General features: G+C 48.5%; 1 long non-coding RNA gene across 1 annotated transcript in view; it reads right to left on the bottom strand.

Moving 5' to 3' along the window:
- Positions 1–20,281, bottom strand: part of LOC307183715 — a 341,632-nt gene extending 321,351 nt beyond the window's left edge. The window contains exons 1-2 of the long non-coding RNA XR_013827560.1: positions 20,132–20,281; positions 3,491–3,560 (exon numbers count right to left, since the gene is read on the bottom strand). This is a non-coding gene — a long non-coding RNA (uncharacterized lncRNA). The remainder of the gene's footprint in view (positions 1–3,490; positions 3,561–20,131) is intronic.
- Positions 20,282–22,176: the final 1,895 nt, after the last annotated feature.

Genomic DNA, 22,176 nt, shown 5'->3' with positions numbered 1-22,176 from the left:
CAAAGAGCTCATTTATAACCATACCTTGGGCTGCAGGCTTACTTAGCCTTTGCTCCATAAAATTTCAAAATCCATTCAGTTTGGCTGCTTTTCCGTCAAATGGGAAGAAAACTGGTTAACCTAAGACTTTAAGCTTTAAATCCCCATATTCCTTCTCTATAAGAGAGAAGCGAGAACTCTGTCCCTTTTGGTTTTACCATATTGCTAAATTGCCCATTAAAAAAGCTGATTTTTCTTTTGGAAAAGGACAGATTAAGAATAAATTTTTCAAAGAAAATAAAATCAAGCAGTCGGAGAGAATCTCCCTAACAAGTCTTAGGTGTTTTTGAGGGACAAGGAAATTCACAGCAAGGGGGCAGAAGAGCCCAAATCTTTGAAGCCATGTGATTAATCCAGTCAGGCTAGGACGGAGAAGCCCCCCCAGCCTCCAACAGGCAACCCAAACCCAGGGGCTGCCTCTGCTTGCATCCTAATGTCCTCCAGCCTGAAAGATGCAGTGGGAAGGGATTCCCTTTCTGTGCAGCCTCTTTATTCTCGTCCATTCATTCATCCTCACTTATTTGGTTTCCAAGTCAGTAACCCAGATGTCTACAGGCTGGAATACTTGTCTCTGCCAGGAAGGAAGCTTCCGCTAGAGAATTTACCATAACACCTTTTAAAGTGAATAAATGTTTTGCAAACCCCTCTGGGAAAATTGTATTAAAAGGAAGAACAAGGAGCGGAGTTGGGGGGAGTATTGCAGTTCCTCCCCGTGGCTCTAGGAAATCTGCAGTCTCATGCCTATTTCATCCCAAGCTCACTGCTTGAGGCTCCACTCAGGGAATTGGTTGATTCACCTATAATCAACTCAACTTGGCAACTGCCTGGAATAACAGTAAAGGATAAATACCTGCAGCCTTCCACACCTTTGCTTCAGCTTCTTTGAGGCTTCAGCTCCACACCCACCCCAGGCCAAGCCCCTGTTACTTTTAGTTCCTTCTATTACCTGAACTAGAAATAATATTCTAGAGTTGTTTCTGTTGTTGCTGCTTTGAGTTTGTGAGTTAAATAAATGATTTGGAGACTATCTGAGAACCACATGCTGAATTCTAAACTAGAAAAAAAACTGTAATAAACACTTCACTCTTGTCAGAAGAAAAAGGCTGCATTATCTCCTTAGGTTTTTAGACTAAATATCAGTGGTTTTTACAGTGATTCTGTTCATCCCCAGCTAATCAAAATAGGTTTATTTGCTCATTATCTTTTAAAAATTTAATTATTCCAGAGCCTTACCCATTGTACTGTTCATTTATATTTCAATCAGTGGCCTTAAAATTTCAGTGAAAATCAAATCTTAATTTTTTTTCTAATTTGTCAGGATCTTTGTTGAAAATTTTCACGAAGGATGGGGAAGTTATAGGTATTACAATATAGAAAGAAAAGTTAATTCCCTGTAAACTTTATTTGTTCAACAAAAAAAGACTGAGAAACTAGAATACATGACACTATGCTAAAATGTGTGTGTGTGTGTGTGTGTGTGTGTGTGTGTGTCTGAGGTACAAAGATAAACACAACAACAAAGTTCTCAGAGAACTTAAATTCTAAAAAGAAAGATGTTATGTATACATTTTACTGTTACACAAGAAAAATATGCTAAGGACCTAAAGAAACATAAGCAATGTGCTATGAGAACCATTTGAGTTAGTTATTTCCATCTGTGGTGATAGAAAAAGCCAAGAAGGCTTCAGGGAGAAAACGGCATTTGATGCAGGTCAACGGATGGGTAGAATTTTGATAGAGATGGAAAGGGAAATCAAGATGGAAGAAATGGAGTGACCAATGGCATAGGGGACAAGAAGGTTCTGGTAACATCCAGGAATTGGTCAATGGTCCAGTGTAGTCACTGCACAGGACACAGGACTCTCAATTTTAAATGTGGAATACCAATTAATATATAATGATGCCTTCCACAATTCAGTCCCTCATTCATTTCAGCAAATATTTACGAGGTGCCCACTCTTCTTGGCAGGGACTTAAAAGGATATTAAAAAACAATACTACACAAGTGATTCTGCTATAATTTTTGACAAGGCCCTTCCCCAGAGTTGTTGATCAAAAATCACCATTCCTGCCTTGAGATTACAATAATATCATAGTTGATGTTGCTAAAACATTCTATGTTTAATATAATGTTTGTGAAGACGTTTCATCATTCCAAGGGAGCAACAGAACAGCCTGTTGTAAGAAACTGATTCAAAGCACAAATTATCACTGCATAAAGCATTCACACCATTACAACCATCCTGACTACATGCAGTTGTACCTCCTAAAGTATTGTCTCAGGAGTTGGATGTTTAAAGTGTGAAGCTTAGCCATTTAACTTTGAACTAGCCACCACACAGATTCACTGAAAAGCCAGAAATGCCCATTTCATCTGAAGGGAAAATAAATAATGTCCTCAAACAGTAGTGTTCAACTTTGTAGATAAAAGATAGATAAAAATACATGGGGTTAATGTAAGGATAAATGAGGCAATATATGAGAAGTAATCTGTAACCCACAAAGCATAAACAAATATTAGCTGATTTTTACCACAGAAGTTAGTCTTTGCTGCTGAGTCAGTGCCACTAGAACCCTTTCATTGAAAAAGGCCCCAGCATGCACCACAGGGCATGCATCATATTAAGCCAAGTTGGAAGCCTCTCAAAAGTTATTTCTTGGATTTCAGAAGACCATCACCAATAAGTCCAAGTAAATAGTAGCAACTGCAGCAGCGGTGAAACTGAGACAATAGCTTTGAGAAGCTGCGAACATCTGCAGGTTGGTAGGGAGCTTCATCAAGATGCATCCTTGCCTCTAATATTGAGATCATGTCATATGGCCTCTATTATGAACATTAACCCAAGTTAAGGTATAGCTGCAAATGGTCACTTCCATCCAAGCACCTTGACAACAGGCTTGTCATCTGAGGTATTATCTTTGGTTTAAAGCATTCTCACATTCATATTTTGGCTATATTATCTGAGCCACCAAATAAAGCAAGGACATTAGGTCAGCATAACTCATTACAACATCATAATGGCTGAAACTGAGTTACCTAGTATTTTCCTAAACCATCTTTGCTGGTCAAAAGTTATTAAAGACAGACAGATAATAACCAACAGTTATTAACTGCCTGTTCTGTGCCAAGCACTCTAATTGGTATTTACACATTAATTATCTCATGTCACATCCAAAAGACAGCTGTATACCAAGGGGTATATAATTAAATGTAATACTTTTGTTTAAGTTGTTATCAATGTAAATGTCTGGCTGAGACTAGCCCAACATCTCTTGACCTCTTTCCCCAGCATTTTCCAGGACTTTTAGGGGTTATCTGTTGAGAGACTAGAGCAGAAGTGAGGCTGAAGCAGAGCTGCAGAGATTTCAGACTGCTCCTCTGGGAGACTCAAGGAGGAAGGTCAGCAAAAATGATTACCGAGGGCAAACAGAAAGGATTCATATGACCAACCTGACATCACGGCTTCTTCCAGGATGAGGATAATAAAGGACACAGCATCAGGATTCTCACGCCTTCCTCTCTGCAAGAAGAAACAGAGAGCTGAAACAATCACAACGAACATGTTACATAGCATTCAAATTCAAAGGGTGCAGCTCACTATGGTACATTCTCCAAATCCACATGGATGTGGAAGGACACGGACAGACATGCGATGGACACAAAGTTTTAATTCACTTTATGAAAGAGCTTGATTTTCCTTGAAAAAATCCACATCAATGGAATTCCATTGGTTGGCATTACTGGAATAAGGAGGGATATCTCCTGGTTTGTAGATATTGACAAATAGGTCTGAGGATTTTAAATTATTATTAACTAATTTCTCTCTTTTATTATTCCTCACAAAAGACTTTCTCTTTCATCTTCAAGCCAACACTAAAATTTCAACTCCCCTATGAAGACCTGCCTCAAAAGTCATAAAGCCAAAAACTATATGATAATATCCCAGAACCCAAAGTATGTAATGCTACTATCATAACAAGGTACTTCCTTATTATTTGAACATTGTAAGTATTTAGCCTAATTAGAGAATAAATTTGAACAAATGAGATCATGCATGTGAAAACATTCTGTAACTGCAGAACATAATGTAAACCTAAGAGATCAGCTCCCTTCCTATCCCCCGTGTTCTTCAGATAAGACGGACTGGCGGTAAACAGGGATAAAATCTGTCTGCCCCTCTTGTAAATAACATAATGTCCCAATTGCTGTCACAGTCACTACTACTCTCTGCTAAAGCTTTATGGTCGCATTCAAACTAGGTATGCAGTCCACTAACACAATTAGACAGAATTACACAAAATCGTCAACATTCAATCATTTTTAACCTACAAGAACAGCCATTTCATGGTTCAACCAAATACAAAGCATTAGTTTTACTTTTAAGATCCTGAAATTACAGACATCACAAATAATTTGTTAGGATTCTGATATTTACATTTATAGAAGATCAATAAGAGCTATACCAGGACTGAGGGTCCTCCATAAGAATTCAGAAGAATTCAGAAGAAGGAGATAGGAAAGGGGCAGTTTTTCTGACTGAGACGGACTGAAACCTACATACCAGGAGGGGACGAGCTGTGTTAAGGAAACCCCAGATATAATGCATCTTATACTGTGATTAGGAGACATGCTGCTATCATCCTGTAAAAGGATAGTGCCTCTTCCTCTCTTGTCTCAGAATTTCAATGAAAGCCCAAAGCTGAAGATAATAGGTGCTAAGAACCCCGACATTCTGAAGTGAACTGCCAGGCATGTTTCTGCAGAACTTATCAGTCACGCAGCTATTACCTGCTACTCCCACCAGCCTGTGTAATAGATTAGAAGTTGTAGAATTCCTACGGGTTACTGAGCTGCTGGCCTAGCAATGGTTCTCCAACCAAGTGGAGGTTGGAAAGGTGAGGAGGCATTCTAGGGAGTGTTATTGGCATTCAATAGGCAGGATCCAAGGATGTTAAAGATCCTGCGGTGTAAGGGAGAGCCCTGCACAGCATACAATTTTCCCACCCAAAATAGCAATAGTGCTCCCATTAAGAAATATTGGCATCAGGAATTTCCTGGTGGTCCAGTGGTTAGGACTCCGAACTTCCAATACCTGGGTTCAATCAGGGAACTAAGATTCCACAAGCTGCGTAGTGCAGCCTGAAAAAAAAAACAATATTGGTGTAAATTTTAAAAGGTGAATCTTGCCAGTTGTGACAACATGGATGGACTTTGAGGGTATTATGCTAAGTGAAATAAGCCAGACAGAGAGAGACAAATACCGTATGATTTCACTCACTTGTGGAATAATAATTAATTAATAAACAAAATGAACACACAGATACAGAGAACAGAGTAGTGGTTACCAGATAGGAAGGAGGGTGGAGGGAGGGAGAGAGTAAAGGGGGTCGACTGTACGTTAATGGATGGAAACTAAACTTTTGGTCGTGAGCCCACTGTGGTGTATACAGAGGCCAAAATATAATGTTGTACAGTTGAAACTTATATAATATTATAAACCAATGTTACCTCAATAAAAAACACATCCATACATAACATAAATAAATAAGGGGCTTTAAAACATGAAATTAAAAAAAAAAGAAATACTGGCATAAGGTGAAAGTCCTGTGGCTTCTCCACTCCCCTCTGAGGACGAGGCTATTCTCCTACCCCAAATCCAAATGATATGGGATTTAAGAAATTAGCAGTGGCTACAAAAGGGCACCTGACATCCATCCCCCAGGTGGACTCTACCACCTGATCTGCCTCTGTGCCCTTTGGAGCAGAGAATACAAGGAATTACAAGTTGTGGGAAGCGGCTGGCTGAGGAAAGGGGCAGCCTTGTAGTGGTCTGCCTTCCCACCTATAGATGTACCTGCTCTGGGCCAAATGGACACCATGGAAGTTAGCCAGGCTTAAGCTCTGAGGCCAGAGGGCTGCCCACTGGGCAATAAACGCATTGTCATTTGATGTCAGCCATACAGAGGACATGGCCAGCCAAGGATGAAACACAGCCCTCTCATATAGAAGACGTGTGCCCCTTCCTCCATTCTTCCTCCCAAACCTGGGGAAAAGAGGAGCCCCAGGAGAGGGAAGGAAAGTAGGTACAGGAGTCAAGGAGGTGAAGGCACTGTGCAATTTTGGCAGTAGATACAATGCCACCACCATTGGATGCTGCCACCACTGCAGATGGACACTGATAGGGTTGTGACCACCAACAGATTCTAACCAGCCCTTCATTTTTGTCTCCCCTATTGATTCTGTCCCATTGCTCCTAGCAGAACATCTATGCGGCTGAAGGAAACCAGGATATGCCACCCCATAATATACCTCTTTGATATAAAAAATATATATTTAAAGCTGAAGGCAGTTGAGCAGCAGCATATGCAAGACAAGCTCGCTCTGTCCTCCCCCTTTTCTGCCTAAAAGCAGGATATAAATTCTGCTTTTACTGGAGATAAAATCTATCAGCCCAGAGACCCCACCAGAGGAACCTGCAAAAAACCTCATTCGTTAGTTCCCTCTCAGATATTTACCTTCCCACTGTTTGCAGCCCTTCCCACAGTTTTAGCTCTTGGAAGCCTAAAATCACTTTCCTCTGTTCCTCTGTCTTGTCACTTCTCCGCAAATGTACTGTTCTTTGTTGAAGATGCTACGTAAGCCAGAATTCTAAGCCACCATCTGAGTTACTCTTTATAAAAGATACGCGCTGCACACGTTAGTCAACTGTTTGCCTCTTGTTAATCCATCTCTTTTTAAAGAGCCCCAGCTGAAAACCTAAGAGTCCTGCCCCCCGCATATGGCCAAGCCAGGTTATGTGAACCCTGCCCTGGTTCCAGGGGCGGACAGAGGGAAGACAGGCTGCAGTTACTCTCACTGGGGTTCCCTCTGCTTCGGAAAGATGAATGTCTGCCACACTGTTGTTTTTGAGAACCTACTCGACATCTTTAAAGAGGTTAAATGGGTTGCTCTGGCACTGTGAGGTAGAGCAGGAATCCAGACTCATGTCTCAGCCGACTCCAAAGCCTGTGGCCCTAATTACAGTGAGAACTACTTCCCCGTGTGAGCAATTACTTGCCTTCTTGCCAGTATGAAATGGGAGGGAGTGAAGGGAGTGACTGTCTCCAAGGTCGCTGTCAACCATGGACTCCTTAAGAAAGTATTTCATATCAAGTCCCAGGACCCTCACTCTCATTTTAGGTGTTTCTTCCAGCTTTCCTCACCTCCTATTTTCCTGCACCTCCTGCGTGCAGCCAGCTCCTAATCAAACCAGGTAGTGGTTTGACCCTCCAGGTCAGTGTTTCTCAAAATGTGGTTCTCAGAACAGCTGAGCCTCATCCAGGACCTCATTAGAGATGCCAAATCTCAGACCCCACAGCCAGACCTACTTAAACAGAAACTGGGGGTGGAGGAGCAATCTTTGCTTTAACAAGCCCTCCACATGATCCTGATGGAGGCTTAAATTGGAGAACCACTGCTATAGGTCTCACAGCTGTTCTAGATGCCCCACCTTCTCAATGTAGGTCCTCGCATTGCAGCAGCCATTTGTCTTCCTCTCATTAAACCCCACTCCTCTCTCAGACAGCCACTCACCTGCTTCAGGAAGCACCCCCAGCCTGCACACGGGAAATCTCTACCCTAAAAAGGCGGTATGAATTTGTTCTTACCTATAAAGTCTACATCAAGCCACAAAACCTTCAGAGATTTAAAGCGAACATTCCTCTAAAGAAAATGTGCGCGTGTGTACAATACTGTATTTTGACAATCAAAGGTGGGATAGATACCATGATATACCTTGAATTATGAGGCCATGGAGAAAAACCATGTGTTTTCTATATAGCACTGAAGACATTAGCAGTGCTCGACAAACATTTTTTAAATGCTCATCTACTTATTAGAATAGTTGAATCCTGACTATATTGTTGGGTAACTGCCTATCATAGGCTTTCCATGGGTACAGAGTTCACTCACATTACAATGAAATCCATGGAAAGGTGAGATGATAAAAAACAGAATGAAATTTTTATAGCTTTCTATAAATGCAGATTCATACCCCTAGGCAAAGCTTCACACAGTTCTTTTTTACCAGAGCAAAATGAGACTCCTCAGTTTCCATGGATTTATGATTCTCATGAGTCTTGAGAAAAACATTCCAGTATTCTTCCCCAATGAATTTTACTTCATAATACCTCAGAAAATGACTTTTTTCCTACTTCTAAATAGCTTGCACACATCTTTTGGTAGGTTAATTTCTTTATTAATAACATTTAATTGCTCTTATTACTGAAACTATATATATTCACTGTAAAAATGATAATTTCCTTAAGTCAGTATTTTGTGTTTATCTTTTCTTTTTATAATTCAGTTTTACAATTAGTAGAATTTATCAGGTGATGGAACGATTTTAGAGAGATTAATGCAAGAAAGCAATCTTGGATTCTCTTTCTCTAATGCCAGAATGGCAACCTCTATCCTTATTTTTTTTTAAGATGCTGGTTACCAATATTTAATAAAATGCTCACTGTATTTCAGTGAAATTTTATGGTCAAATTAAATAAAATATAGTTATTTAATATGCATTTAATATCTCCCTGCATAATAGAGTCCCATTTTTGTCCAAACTTAAGTCAGTGAAAACAAAACTACCTGCCCCTCCGCCACTTTTCCAAGGACTGAAGTCTGTTTCATGGGTGATCCTCCTGAGACAGTCCAAGAGCAAGGAAAGAGAGAGGGTGCAGAAGATTTAGTGTCTATTCGTGAGTGAGCCAGTGTAGCTACATGATAACTCCTCCCTGCTGTTCACCATTTATATTACTGCAATCTGTCTTTGATACAAGGAGAGCATCACCCCACTCCCTATGTTAGCACTAAATAGACTAGAAATTCAAATTAGATAAGAACAGGGTTAAACTATAAAGTTTCTCATAGGTAATTTTTTATACTTGTGATAAGAAAATGTATGTGATGTATTAGGTCCCATAATCTAGATATATCTAATCATTCTTTGCTAGACATAACATGTTATTATTGATTCAAAGGTAATAATTCATTAGATCACAAATATAACCACAAAACTTCCAAAAAATAAACATAAAATAATTAAGCCTAATACTCACGGAGGGGAATGTATTTTCGAATCTTTATTTTTTAGCAAACGCAGAGCTTCTGCAGCAAAAAGCCTAAAGCAAAACCAACTCCGTCAGATAAGGGGGCTGGCAACCGTAGCCCCTCAGAGGGCTACAGAGAGCAGCTCAGGCTGAAGGGTTTCATTGCTTCATTGCTCTGAGGTCACACCAGGAGCACAGTTGAGTGGCTTTTCAGTAAACTCTATAGCTCTTGGTGGAGATTACAGGTGAGGAAAAGAGAGTTAGTCTAAAATATAGCTGAGGTGGCAAACAGGACTCGGGACTCTTACGGAAAATAAAGAGTGCTCCATTTCTGCTACCTGATACAGCAGGCAGATCTTAATAATTCCCGCCTTCTAATGTTAATGCCTTTGTGAAATCTCTTCCTCTTGAGTGTAAGACCCATGACTTGCTCCTAACCGATTATATATAGCAAAGGTGATGGGCTGTCACTCCCATGATCATGTTACATGATTCCATCTTAGCAAACAGAGAGATTCTCTTGCTGGCCTCAAAGAAGCAAGCAGCCGCATGAGAAACCAGCTATGAAGAAAGTCACATGGCTGATGATAACTGCAGATGGTCTCTAGAACCCAAGAGGGCCTCCAGGCAGGAGCCACTAAGAAGCAGGGGTCTTCAGTCATTCAGACGCACAACATGAATTCTACCAACAACTTGAATGAGTTTGGAGCAGATTACTCCCAGTCAAGCCTCCAGCTGAGAGTACAGGCTGGCCAACACCCTGACTGCAGCCTTGTGAGGGCCTGAGCGGAGGGCCCAGCTAACCTGTGCACAGCCTCCTCACCCACAGTAACTGTGAGATAACACCGGTGTTACTTTAAGCCACTGAGTTTGTGGTAACTTGTTATGCAGTGTAGAAAACTGATACACTGAGTCAACATGGAATCTTTCTACTTTGAATCAGCCAAGTTTAGCTGACCTCCTTCCCTCATTTATTCGTAATGATCCCAACCCTCACTAAAGGGGGCCTGGTACTTAATCTCTGTGAGGTTTTCTTCAGAGAGGTCTCAAGTTTTAAGTGAACAACCACAGATACTTCTCTTTTTTCTTTTTTTTTTTGTGCCACTGAACTGTATACTTAACTTTTTTTCTATTTTTACATTTTTCACTCAATATTTTTTTATTAGAGTATAATTGCTTTATAATGTATTAGTTTCTGCTGTACAGTGAAGCGAATCAGCTATATGTGTACATATATCCCCTCCCTCTTGGACCTCCCTCCCCCCCATCCCACCCATCTAGGTCATCACAGCATCCCAGGGCATCCCTGTGAGTGTGCTCAGTTCCCTGGGGGGTCCCAGCACACAGGTTAAGAACTGTGGTGTTAACACATACCTAAACCTCTTCCTTTCTCTTACATCAAGCTACTTCGAGCCTCTTCAATAGCTTCTCTGGCTTCCTTTCTGGAATTTCTCCTCCACGATTTCTTTTCTGAGTAGCCCCAGATTGCCTCAATAAGACATAAATATATATACAACCATGCATCCCATAGTAATACAATCATTCAGAGGCCTTTATTCTGGTGAAGAACTCATTTCCTTTGTCCTCTAGGTTCTTTAAAGGATTTAACTCCTTTTGAATATTTTAAACACCAAACTGAACGTAACATAATTAACAAATTAAAACACATCTCCTCACAACACCTGTAAACAATGGGAAGCTCAAAGAATAGTCTCTGTTCCCACAAAAATAATTCTGTTTACTGTGGAAGCCAGTAATCTCTTCTAGCATTTTGCTCTTAGACAGTACCTTAAGGCTTAACTGTTCAATTGTTTTTAAAATCATATTAACAGTCTGAATCATTACAAACTGTTTTTTAAAGGGCAACATTTTAGCCCATTATGGGAATTTCCAAGGACTATGACAAAAACCAATACTTTTATTCTAATGAAAATTAAATAGTCATTAGCTTTCAGAGAAGGATAGACTAGGAAGCACTTTCTCATTGTGAGAATCAATTGTGCACTTCCATTTCTCCAAATCTCCAGTCACCTTCTGACTGCTCATGTGACACAGAGTTAGCTAGCAGCAGGAGGGATGCTGTCATAGCCCATTACCAACACCACACACACAGTGAAACAGAGCCGGCTGCAGCCTGGCATTCCATCCCTCAAAGTGAGAATTAAATCAAATTGAATTTGCTTTATGCAGAGGTAAAATAATACAGTAGGTCTCTGGCCACCCCCTCTCCTCCAAAATAAAAAGGTCAGGGTTTCTTATCAATGACTTAAACTAAACCTCTGCTTATCTACATTCTTAGCTAATTACAAAATTAGAGATCCCACCCCTGCCACCACCAACCCTAGGGCCCGTCTTCTACGGTGACATAGCGCCATCTAGTGCTAATATCATCTTAGGGGCATTTAAAAGCACACGAATACAGGGATTCTAAAAAGCAATGGTAAAATAAAATAAAATCGACGAATATTCACTGAGCACCTACTATGAAGGTATCATGTGCTGTTTTTTTCTTCACGACTCTGCAAAAGCTTTCAGAGGCTTGAGTCGCCCTAAGTTTTGTGGAAATGGTTTCTATTGTGGTAGGAGGGAAAAAAGAGATGCTCTGTTGGAAGTTTTGCAGAGGATTCTATCAACATTAACTGTAAGCGTGGAGGTGGCCATCAGGCTGCTCAGCCTGAGCAGATCCATGATTACATTTGCGGCACCTCTTCCCAGAAAAATATGTGGCTACTTAGCATTTATATTGCACTTTCCATCTCCAAACCACTCTACAGAACCTGTCTGATTAATTCCCCCAGCGCCCTGGCAAAGTAGTTATTACTCTATACTATTAGCTTCTTTATGAAAGCTTTTGATGGCCATTTCCACTGCGTGTTAGTGAACTGCATTTGCCAAAGAGAATTTCTCCAAAGACTCAGGTCCAGAATCAAAGAACAATTACCATCTGAAACCTTAATGTTTCCCCTTTTTTTTTCCAGGGGAAAAAAAACACATAATTAAGGAGTGAACATATTGTCCCTTTCCCATTCAAGATAAGACTGTCAGAATAAAGGAAAGCATTATATCATCAATGTGAGACTTCTCCCTAATCTCCCATCACTACTACCACGCCAGAGACCTCTCCTGTAAAACAATAACATCATTGTGTCCTAAAATAAAGAAAACCCAGGAGACAACAAGAGGACTTTGTAAATTAGTATTCTGTGATAAATTAAAAACCTGACCTTTTTAATCTAAATTCTAAGCATCTGTCACTCTTAATCACATTTCATAAACCGGCTATTCCTTACAACATTTCAATTAGTGGTATAATTTACTGCAAAAAAAAATGGTTAAGAAGTTGTGTTTTAATTAGTAAGTCCACTACCCAGAAGTTCAGGACCTGCAGGCCAAACCTGCCTTGGTTAATGTTCCTTAGCTGGTGACAGGGCCCTACAACTGGGATGATGACCTTCAGGGTTATAAGCTCAGTGCCAACCCTGACTTCTGACCTGGGCCCCAGAGTGGGTTGGAATGGCAGTGACCCCACAGTTCCGCCCACTGCCCGGCACCCAGTCTGCTTCATATCCATAGGCAGTTGGAGACCCTTCTGTCTCTGACCTGCTCTGACCCTCGCCCAACCGCGCTGCTGCAATGAACTCAACCCGACCCCTGGTGCATTCGTCAAGACCAGGTGCAGCTCCAGCAGCGCGAGGTCACAAAGGTGAGCGTCACCTGCACCCTCAGCCCTTATAGACTCCCTGGGGACAGAGGCCACCAGGTGGGTGACTCAGACAATCCTGGGCTGCCACCAAGATGACGTGGATCCTGCAGCACTGACCATGGGCCAGGCCTGTGGGGCCTCCTCCTGGCTCTGTGGAGGGAGGGCTGCTGCCAGAGGTGCCCGTGTCCATAGGCAGAGCCCGAGGAGGTCAGAGCTTGTCCACCTGGCACAGAGGAGGTAGAGGGATAGGAGGAGGAAGGGGAGAGGATGCAGGAGGAGGAGGAAGTCAAGGTGGTTGGAAGTAGAGGCGGAAGACAGAGGGCTCCAGGAGGAGAGATGGACAGAGGAGGAGGAGGTCAAGGGGCAAGAGGAGGAGGAGAGGCAGGAAGAGGAGAGAAGATGAAGGGAGTTGGAGGAGTGGGAGAGGCCAGAGCTGGGAGCAAGATGAGGAGAACATGACGGAGGAGGGGAGGAGGGTGACCAGGGGATGGAGCAGGCAGGGCCGATGGATGGAAGAGGTGGAGGGAGGTGGAGGGAGATGGAGGAGGGGGGAAGGTGGAGGACCAGGGGATCCAGGCCAGCCCAGAGCAGCTGTATCGGCATCAGGTTGAGGGTCCACGGAAAGGCTGTACCCAAGTGAGCCCCTGGCTTGGCCATCAGACCCAGAGAACCTCACAGAAGCTGGGTGAGGCCTACCATGGGGAAATGGCTTCAAACTACAAAGGCTTCGGGTTAGCATATGAAACCTCCTGGCACTGCTAACAAGCAGGGGGAGGGGAGGGGTGAGGGCCGGTCGGGGTTTGGGGCCTGGCACCTGCCAGGCTACACCTGCCTCTGGTCACCTTCCCCTGCCTGGTGACAGAACCCTTCCCTTGGGCACCTGACCTTAGGGGTTACAGGCTCAGTGCTGACCCAGACCTCCGACCCAGGCCCCATTGTGGCTTGCAACGGTGGCGACCCCACAGTTCCCTCCGCTGCTGAGCACCCACTCTGCCTCATGTCTGTAAGTGTTCAGAGGCCCTCGTGGGCTCTGACCTGCTCTGACGTTCGCCTGCCCTGTTCCATCTCTCCTGCCCCATCCCTGGGTGCACTTCCATCGAAGAGGCTCAGCTCCACCAGCGAGAGGTCATATAGGTGAGCATCACCTCGTCTCTTCTGGCCGCGTTTGGGACAGAGGCCACCAGGTGTTGACTCCATCCTTCCTGGGATGCGCCAGAGGTGACACTGAGCTCCCAGTATTGAAGGACAGCCAGGCCCGTGCAGCCCCCTCCTGGCTCGTGGCAGAGAGGGCTGCTGCCAGAGGTGCCCGTGTCCATGTGAGGAGCCCAAGGTCAGAGCTTAGCTACCTGGCGCAGTGGAGGAGGAGAGAGAAATGATGCAGGAGGAGGGGAAGGAGGGGATGGATGGAAGATGCAGAAAACAGATGGCTCCAGGGGGAAAGCTGGATGCAGGAGGATGGAGGCAGGAGGGGAGGTGAGACAGGGAAAGGACAAAGAGCAGGAAAGGTAAATGGCAGAGGAGGTGGAGGACAGCATGAAGGAGGAGTGGGGGGAGAAGGAAGCGTGGCTGAGGTGGAAGGAGGAGTAGGTATGGGAGTGGGGCAGACGTGGAGGGTGGAGGCGAGGGGCTGGCTGAGGACAGTGAAGCAGCTGAGGGAGGAGGAGGGAGGATGGAGAAGTGATGGAAGATGACAGTCGGAGAGGAGGATGCAGGGGATGAGGTGTGTGGGTGGAGGAGGGAGACCAGCAGAACAGAGGAGAGCGGGGGGAGGACGTCAGAGCGTCGGCAACGCCAGAGCCCAGTGCTCACTCCAAGCCCTGTGCTTGTGCTCTGGATCCTAGAGGTGTCCTGTTCATCCGGCCCCAGATCAGAGAGACTGGCCACATGCGGACGTTTGGCCTGTGGGCTGGGGTGGGGACACAGGGCCTCACTCAGTGCAGCGCTTTGCCCCCAGTGCTCTCGATGAGTCACCAGCCCCACACACGCCACCTGTGTGCCCTATAGGTTGGGCCTTCTGTGCCTGTCCAGGAACAAGTGGGTGCCTCTGTGTCAACAGGGGAAATGAGGCCCTTCCCCCTTTGCCTTGTTCAGAATTGTGGACCGAGAGATGGTCTCAGCAGCACAAAGGCTGCCTGACGTCAAATATGTCATCCTTTTCCCAAACCAACACATTCCTGATCAGCTGATGTGTTGTCTGAGCTGATTCACCAGCTAGAATCAACTGCGAGTTAAGTTGAATGGAGTAGGTATGAGCATCTTGTCCTAGAGGCCCCTGGTCCCCAATCCCTGCTCTGCCTCCCGAGTGGGGCCATTCTGGGTGGATGAGTGGTCCTGGGAAGAGCCTAGCGGGCAGGAGCCCGGCGCCACCCTGGCAGTATTTTCATCTACGTGCAGTTTCTCAGCTGCCACCTTCAGGGTCTCCTAGGGCTGAGACGGGGAATCTGGCTTAGAGAGCTCTTTTTCTTAAACTCAACACATCATCAAATTTAGCTGTTAAAGTATACCATTCAGTGCAACCATCACCACTATTTCCACATCTCACTACCTCGTAAAAAATCTCTTACTCATCAGCAGATACCCACCACCGCTTCCCCAGCCCTGGGGACCAATGATCCAGTTTCTGTCTTGGATCTGGTGATGCTGGACATTTCAGATCAATGGAATCATACAACATGCGGTCTCTTGGGTCCTATTTCTTTCCCTGAGCATCATTTCCATCCGTGTTGTAGCCCAGATCGTTATTTCCTGCCTGCGGTACAGGAGGGTTCCAATCTCTCCGCATCCTCATGTTACTGGTAATAGCCATTCCGTGGGCGAGAAAGTGGTGTGTCCTGTGTTCTTGGTTTGCATCTCCCTGATGGCTGGTGAGGTTGGGCAGCTTCTCCTACACCTGTTGGCCTTATTCTCTAAAGCTGGGTAGACTTTGGAGAAAGGCCTGTTCATGTCTTCTGCCCATTTTCTAATTGGGCTGCTTCTTTTTATTGTTGAGCTAGGAGTTTTTATATATTCTGTATAGTAGGCCCCTTATCAGATAGGTGATTTACAAATATTTTTATTGTGTGGGCTATCTTCTCATTTTCTTGATGGTGTCATTTGAAGCACAGAAGTTTTTCACTTTGATAAAGTCCAGTTTATCAATTTTTTTCTGTTGCTCATACTTTTTTTTTTTTTTTTGGCCACGCCACAGGACATTTGGGATCTTAGTTTCCCCACCAGGGGATCGAACCAGTGCCCCCTGCCGTGGAAGCGCAGAGTCCTGACCACCAGCCCGCCAGGGAATTCCGCTGTGGCTCGTACTTCTGATGCCTGAGCAAAACGTGATTCGCGGAAGCTGCAGGAGCCCCTCCCCAGCCAGCAGCTGCCCTCTCCTTTCCTCAGCGCCCGAGGCCAGGAGCACGCCCCGCTGCGCTGCGGCTCAGCACTTCACCTGGGCCTCCTGGCCCCCTTCTTGTTCCTCATCATCTCCTTGTGACAGAATTTCTCAGGCGGCTGGGAGAGGGGAGTCTGGAAGTGGAAGTGTTAGGAGGTGTGGGTGCAAACCATGACCAGCCAACTGGGATGCCAGCCGCCTAGGTGGCACAGTTTTCTCCCCCTCTGATCAGACAGACCAGAGAGCTGCCAAAAGGGAGCCAACTTCAACTTGCTGGTTCCCTGAAGTTCTTTAGTGCACTGGAATATATGGACTTTTTTGTCTTGTAGCATCAGACATGCAGAAGCTGGAGACCCTGCTGGCCTTGGAACGAGCTGAAATAACATCAAAATACGAGCAGGTGAGGCCGCAGCAGAGATCGTAGACACTGAGAGCAGGTGCAGCCCAGGAAAGTGAGGCCCGGTGGGGATCATAGCCAGGTAGAACAGGTAAGGCCCAAGTGGGTATCGTCACCAGTCAGAGCAGGTACATCCCCCAAGCAGGACTCATAGCAGCCCAGTTGAGGATCGTGGCCCCCAGGAGCAGGTATGTCCCAGGAGGAATCAGAGTCAAGCATGAGCGGGGGAGGCCCAGGCCGGGATCACAGTCATCAGTAGCAGGTGAGGCCCAGGTGGGGAATGACAGCCAGCACAGCCAGCAGGAGCAGGTATGTCCCTGGTGAGATCGTAGCCAAGGAGGAGCAGGTGAGGCCCAGGTGCGGCCCATCGCCAGGTATGTGTAGGTACAGCCCAGTGGGAAGCATAGGCAGCAGGAGCAGTTATGTTCCAGGCGGGGATCACAGCCAAGGCTGAGCAGGCAGAGCCGGGGAGGATATCTTCACCAGGAGGAGCAGGTATGCCCGGGTCGGGGTCACAGCAAGCAGGACCAGGTGGCCCAGGCAGGACCCTAGCCAGGTGCCAGCAGGGGAGGCCCAGGCAGCTCCCACTCAGGCAGGCGGGTCTGGTGCTGTGCCCCTGGGACACAGGGCAGGGGAGCCATCCCGCCTCTCCTTTCCCCACATCTCTGGCCCTGGTTGCGCCCTCACCATGGGCCCATCTGGGTTTCAGGGACTCCACGCAAGGGCTCCAGTGGATCCAGGGGAAGACACTGACCTCTCACTGTACAAAGTCACCGACAGGCTAGGATTTTTGCCATTAGTCATCAGCATGCCCTTCCTTCCCACCTCGGGGCAGGCTTCCATTTGCAGAAAGACCTCTCTGGAGGCGGGACCCATCGCCCCAGCTCAGAGCCTCGACCCCTGGTGGCAACAGTGGGTCAGGGTCTGCACCGGGCTGGAGATGAGAGGGCTCGGCAGGCGGTAGGGGTGGGGCTGGGCGCCAGTCCAGGCCTGGGCCTCAGCCGCGAGGCCTCCATGCACAGCCTTGGCCTCTGCCTCCGGGGTCAGAGGGAGGCCTCAGCCTGGTCAGCAGGCTCTGCAGAGCGTGGCCACAGCGTAAGGGGCGCCTGGGCCACAGGTCTTTGAGGATCTGGTGGGCCCAGCCAAGCGGCCACATGGGACGGTCCCAGAGGGTAGTGCAAGGTGTGGCCTCAGGCGTTGCAGGGATGAGCAGGGGGAGAGGGCAGGCAGGACCCGGCCTCAGAAGCTCACGGGAAGGTGACAGAGGCAGGAGAGTTTGCAGCGGAACACGACCTGACCCCTCAGCCTGGAGGACACTCGGGGAAGAAGGCCAGGCCCGGCCATGGTGTGGGGAGAGAGGAGGAGACGTGTATCTGGATGGAGCTGGCCCGGGGCAGGCTGCGGGTGCTGGGCTCCTGGAGGGCGGCATCCTGTCTGCAGGAGGGCGGTCTCGAACAGGGCGAGGCCCTGGGCAGCGACTCACCCGAAACACCTGAGCCAGGGCCTCCGCTCTCCGGCAGGCAGGGGCCGCGAGGGCACGCAGCCCACCCCCGAGCCAGCACCCTCCTGGGGTCAGCCCCCACCTCCGGAGTTTCCTGGGCTGAGACCTGGGGGTTGATGGGGGTGGGTGGGGCCTTCCAGGCACCCGGCCCGGTGCAGGGCCTCACACTCTGCTTCTCTTGCCTTCCAGTCAGGAGGTGCTGCCTAGCCTCAGCACCCAGGGCCTCAGCACCCACTTGGCAAGGGTAAGAGCCCGTCCGTGCTGTACTGGCAAGAGGAGGTCACGGGCGCAGCTGTGGTTCCCTGCCACCCCTGACCGCAAAGCTGGCGAGGTGTCCTCGGGCTGGGAGGGATCTGTGCCTCTCCTGGCCCTTTTGAGTTCACCCCCATCAGGACCACCCTAAGAATCTGGCAGCTGGGCCAACACCACCATTTCCCATTTTCCATCAAAAAAAGCCCAGGAGATTGAGCAAGCCAACAAGTGGGTGAAGATGCTGTGGAACTGGAGTAAATACCAGGGCAGTGAGAAGGTAGAAGGCTGAGCATCCTGACCCTGAAAGGCGCTGGCCTGGGTGCCCCACAAGGCCTGGGGAGAATCCGATGCCAGAGCCGCAGCCAGCCCAGCCCAGGACCTGCAGGAAGGGAGCAGCTGGGGCCACAGTCCGCTCTTAGTTTTGAGAGGCCAGGCCCAGGTCTAGGCAGACCCGGCTCCTTCCGAGCATCTTCCAGATGCTTCTCGCCCCGTCTCCTCCTCGGAGTCCTCCCCACCTGTCTCAGGGCTGGCTTCTCTCCCGCAGATGCAGTGGCGGGTCTACAAAGTAATCCCCCCCACACGTTCGAGGTCAGGTATGGTCTCTCCTGTTGGATGTGGAGAAGGTGAAAGCAGAGACAAAGGGAAATACCACGTACAGCCTGTCCACCTGCTCAGGGGCAGCACTCACAGGCCAGGCCATCAGAAGCTTGTGGGGAGGGCTGCACCTCGGGGACCCCTTGCCCATCCCCAGTGCTTTCCTGGCACCTCCCAGGCTCACAGCCCCCAGGCCCGCCTGGCAGGAAGGCCCTGCACAACCCCCCTGCTGCTCATCCCGTCTGGCCCAGTGCAGACACTGGATCCAGAGATGGATAGATGCCACCTGGAATCAAAATAAGCCCTCCCAGAGAGCAGGGGGGAGGGGCAGAGTCACACAGCCAGGGATAGAAACCAAGGGGAAAGAGCAAGGAGACACCCACAGAAACCATGAAAGGAGAAGGCAAAGCCAAACCTGAATCAGGACAAGAAACAGGTCTTTTCCCATCGCCCCAGAGAGGTCCCTGCACCCGGCCTGTTCCCACCGCTCAGCCCCGCCTCTCCACCGAGGGGACCCCCAGGTCACATAGCCCGGGGAGGCTGCTCTTTGTGCCCAGACCATGTAGGAGCAGCAGGGTAAATGAAGCAGAGTGGGTGTGACGGTGGTGGTCACGCTTCTACAAGCAGCCCGAAAACACGTTAACCTAAGAAGCTAAGAATGTGGTGAACACCCACTGATAATTGTGGGAACACACCCAGAATCAAGCTCAGTCCCAAAGCTCTTAAAGGGTCCCCCGAAAACCAGGCAGATACATACAGAGATCAAGATAATATGCGGAGGTCAAGAATGTCCCTCTATACCAAAAAAAGCTCTGACACTGGAAACATGCTTGTCTGTTAGGCCTAAGGGGAGCCCCAAGGATACTTTTCCCCAAGGATACTTTTCGCCTTCTTAACCAGGGGTCTGAGAGGGGGGTGTCAGGGCTGTGGAGCTCCGCACTCCTCCTGGGCTGTTTCAGCGTCAGGGTGATGGGAGCCCAAGCCCCCCGTTCCCCGGGGCCCTGAGTCTGGCTGGTGCCAGATTCACGCTTGGGAAACGAGGAGCAGGTGACTATCAGAGGCGAAGGCAGTGAGCCCTCGCCCCGCCTAGCCTGTTCCCGCCTGTTTGCTGTGCCACTCCGGCGGGTGTCAAGGAACAGAGGCCCAGCCGCCCGCCCTCCCCGCCCCCCCCCCGCCACCACCCCGTACCTGGGAGCAGCCTGGGGGGCAAGCTCAGGGCCGGCGGGCCCTGTCATCCTGGAAGGCCCCATGCTGGGGGCGGAGGAGGGGTCCAGCTGGCCTGGACGGTGCCTTCTTAACTGGCAGGGGTCTGGGCCTTGCACGTGGGCGTCACTCGTAACCCGCCCCAGCTTCAGAAACAAGCAAAATGAGCTTTCTACGGAAACAGCTCACGTTCCGCGGTCCGCCCAGCGCCCGCTCTCTCGCGGTACTTGCGGCTGTTGGTACGGGTTCCGCCTGACGCTGGCCCCGCCCACAGGGAACGAAGGAGCAGTCCTGACTGTACGCCCCGGGTGTAAGACAGGCAGAGCTGGATGTGACCCGCGCTTTCTGAAATCACATCATGTTCCGGGAGCGCTACGGCATCAAGTGGATTCCCAGGGCCCCCCGGGGCGAGGGCGAGGCCGTGGACCTGGGGTGGCGGGATGCCTGACCCCTGGCCTGACTGAGCCTTGAGGGGGCGCTAGTGGGCACATGAGGAGCAATGGCAGAGGTGTGGGGCACAGGGCAGGGGGCGGGAGGCCGAGGGGAGAGTGGGGGCCGGCCAGACAGGCTCAACGGGCCCCAGAGGGCCCCGTGGGAGAGGAGGGGCGCCAGGCAGCAGAGAGGCTGGACCGGAGCCCAGATGGACTGAATGCGAGTGGGAGGGGTCAAAATGATGCCCCATCTTGATGTTTTTAGCTATATATTTCTGCTCTTTTAGACCGTTTCCATCGTTTATAAAAATAAAGTGTGGTGCTTCCCTGGTGGCGCAGTGGTTGAGAGTCCGCCTGCCGATGCAGGGGACAGGGGTTCGTGCCCTGGTCCGGGAAGATCCCACATGCCGCGGAGCGGCTGGGCCCGTGAGCCATGGCCGCTGAGGCTGCGCGTCCAGAGCCTGTGCTCCGCAATGGGAGAGGCCACAACAGTGAGAGGCCCACATACAGCAAAAAAAAAAAAAAAAAAAAAAAAAAAAACCCACAAGGATTCTTTTCTTACACATGATCTGGACCCCGTTGCTACACCTGAAGCATTTACTGTACTCCCCTAATACACAGCCAGGGAGCAGCTCTCCCAATCCCTCCCTGCTTTCTGAACAACCTGTTCCAACCCAGGTAACTGTGTGTGGGGTGAAAAGCCTGACTGCCCAGGAGACCGTATGGGCGGGCAGGAGAACAGGTTCTGCCAGCAGATTCGGGGCACCCATGATTAGCCAGCAGGTCAAGCTCACTCTGGACGAAGAGATGCTCATCAGAGCCCCGATCAGAGAGAAGAGGGGTCTGACCACGGTGGTGCTGAGATCAGCAAGGCCAACGTGGGCTGTGCTGCCCAAGTGGTCACCCCGGACCCTTCACTCTCCTCTCACAATGAGATGTCTCTACCAAGGGGGCTCCATGGGCACCAAAGTGGGGTGGCCCCATGTCTGCCTTGGCCAGGAGAGTATGTCTGTGTCTCTGCTGACCTCCAAGGCCAGGCCCAGGGCGAGTCAGACGCCACTGGCCCTCGGCACATCCATCGCCCCACGGCCACCAGGCTGCAGGCCTCATGGAGATAGGAGCCCAGGGCATAAGGGATGAGCCTGGTGGGCCCCGACGTGCCCGCCACCCTTGCCCATCTACAGACCTGGGGACAAAATCTGGGAAGTTGCGTGTAATGGGCCAGATGGTAAATATGTTAGACTTCAGGCCCAGCCATTGTTGTCCAAGAACGCAGCCTACTGGATACACAAACGAGTGGATGTGGCCGTGTCCCAACTTGGGACTCTATCTTAAACCTCTGGCTTGTTTGCAGGGTGGGGGGACTTGCTTGTGGCATTAGAAAACCAGACAGTCAGGACGGGGTAAGACCATGGACACTGGGGAAGAGGCCAGCCAGGTGAGAGAGAGGACACCTATGAGAGAAAGAACTGACAAGTACAACTGAATCTAAATGTAAAACTTTCATTCTGCAAAAGACACTGTTAAGAGAATGAAAAAGAAAGCTACAGAGTGGGAGAAAAGATTTTCCAATTGTATATCTACTAAAGGACTCACATG

The sequence above is a fragment of the Stenella coeruleoalba genome (assembly GCF_951394435.1).
Source record: "Stenella coeruleoalba genome assembly, chromosome: 3".
NCBI classification, from domain to species: domain Eukaryota; kingdom Metazoa; phylum Chordata; class Mammalia; order Artiodactyla; family Delphinidae; genus Stenella; species Stenella coeruleoalba.
This window is presented reverse-complemented; position numbering and strand designations above follow the sequence as displayed.